The 1,983-nt window shown below is 36.0% G+C and overlaps 1 long non-coding RNA gene across 1 annotated transcript in view; it reads right to left on the bottom strand.

Moving 5' to 3' along the window:
• The window catches only part of LOC122361411, a 6,926-nt gene extending 6,171 nt beyond the window's left edge, over positions 1–755 (bottom strand). The window contains exon 1 of the long non-coding RNA XR_006252959.1: positions 633–755. This is a non-coding gene — a long non-coding RNA (uncharacterized LOC122361411). The remainder of the gene's footprint in view (positions 1–632) is intronic.
• Positions 756–1,983: the final 1,228 nt, after the last annotated feature.

Here is a 1,983-nt window from a genome sequence, read left to right as displayed (position 1 = left end):
CAACAAATTTTAAATAACTACCATTCTCAAATGTTCAAATCAGCAAATTAGAGTGTTTTTGGAAGAATCCTGTCGCAAATTAATTCATTTTAAATAAAATTATTAGAATAATGTATTATAATATCGCTTGTTTTCATAGTTTTTCTGATCAGGTAAATATAGCTTTGGTAACAAAAAACTAAAACTAAAAGGTTTCCAATCTTTATAACGCCGAAGCAAACACCACTTTTTTCTTGACACCATCTTCCATCTTCACATGTGGGGTCAGGAGTGTTTGATCCCTATTAGACACTAGAAAGACTCGTTTTCTCTCCTCTGTCTCGCCGCTGCCCTATCAGTAACACATAGATAGAGTTTCTCTGAAATCATTATTGATTTTTATCGCAGAGAGGAAATTCGGTGCTATTTCACCGTCTCCATTTCTGACCTTCAGGGGCCGTGAAAACAAGCAATGCACCAAACTCTGTGTAAAAAACGTCTTTTCGTATTCAGCCAAACTGATGAGTAGGAATTTCTCCTAGTGATCACAGCGCGTCTATATTTATATCTTCGATATGCAATGTGTAATTGAATATGCTGACAGAACAGCATTGTGGTTTTCTGCTATTTACTGAGTTGAGTCAATATCTTACCTCTTCGACCAGCTGCAGCATGCGGCGAGTACTTTCCAAAGACTGTAGAAAGAAAAACACACTTATTATTACCCACACAACAGCTAATATGTTCCTGCTTGTTGTCTGGTTCTTCGTGTTGTATCTGAACGCTACGCGTCGAGCACCACAGTTGGTACACTCTCAGAAATAAAGGTACAAAAGCTGTCACTGGGGTGGTACCTTTTCAAAAGGTACGCTTTTGTTATTAACTTTTAGGTTCAAATATGTACACGTTAAGTACTAATATGCACCTTTGAGGCCCCAAAATGGACCCTTTATGTACAAACGTGAAAAGGTACCACCACAGTGACAGCTTTTTGTACCTTTATTTCTAAAAGTGTACATAATGTTCATAATGTCAGTTCCGACAGCATGTTACTAATGGCTGCCAAGTTCAGACTGAGCTGAATGTACAGCCATTTCTGTTCCTCTTCCTTTCCTTCCTGTTCCTTCAAAGAAAGCTCAAGATAGCATTATCCACTCATGAATATTTAAAGCTCTCCCATTCCAGACCAGTGTATATATCTGAGCTGAAGAAATATGACTGTGCCGCACCACAGGATGCTGGGATTAAAGATCATTATTGAGATCTTGATTTTCTTTTTAGAGAGCTTTCATCAAGAGTCATACTACGTATCATAAGGAACTATACACCACCTCGTCATTGCGAGGGTTTGAAGGTGAAGGGTATCATTTTTTCTGTGTTAATACTGTTTCATGCGACACTTTAAGGCACTAGTCATCGACAAGTTGTCAAGAAAAACAATCCAATAGCTGGCAAGTATATTTGGATTTCACACAATAATCAGATTGTTCACTGATGCAAAATGTTTAAAAAAGCCTCGGAAAACGTTTGTTTACTTGTAAGCTCCCTGGATTGTCTGTGAATGTTTCATATTAACCAGACAAGGTCAGAAGTCTGGTTTTCTGTTTGCATATATTGTACAAGCAAGCTCCAATTTTAGTCTATTTTCACATTTACGTAACCTCACATATATTAGTTGTTGCATGTCACCATACATTAAAATTCTGAACACTATGGAAGCTTATTTCTTGGACTGAATAAATCTAAAAAAAGGTAATTACGACTTTTTATCTCACAATTACGAACACTTTTCTCAGAATTGTGTCATATAAACTCGCAATTCTGACTTTTTTCGGAGAATTGCGAATTATAAGTTCCAGCTCGAATCAGATAAGTTGTCAGAATTGCGAGTTTATATATATTTTACAGAATAGCAATTAGCAATTTTTCTATTCAGTTTTATTCACTTACTAGTACACAGTGCATTTTTCAACAATATTATTGTATTTATTTATATTTTACATA

The sequence above is a fragment of the Puntigrus tetrazona genome, chromosome 17 (assembly GCF_018831695.1).
Source record: "Puntigrus tetrazona isolate hp1 chromosome 17, ASM1883169v1, whole genome shotgun sequence".
NCBI classification, from domain to species: domain Eukaryota; kingdom Metazoa; phylum Chordata; class Actinopteri; order Cypriniformes; family Cyprinidae; genus Puntigrus; species Puntigrus tetrazona.
This window is presented reverse-complemented; position numbering and strand designations above follow the sequence as displayed.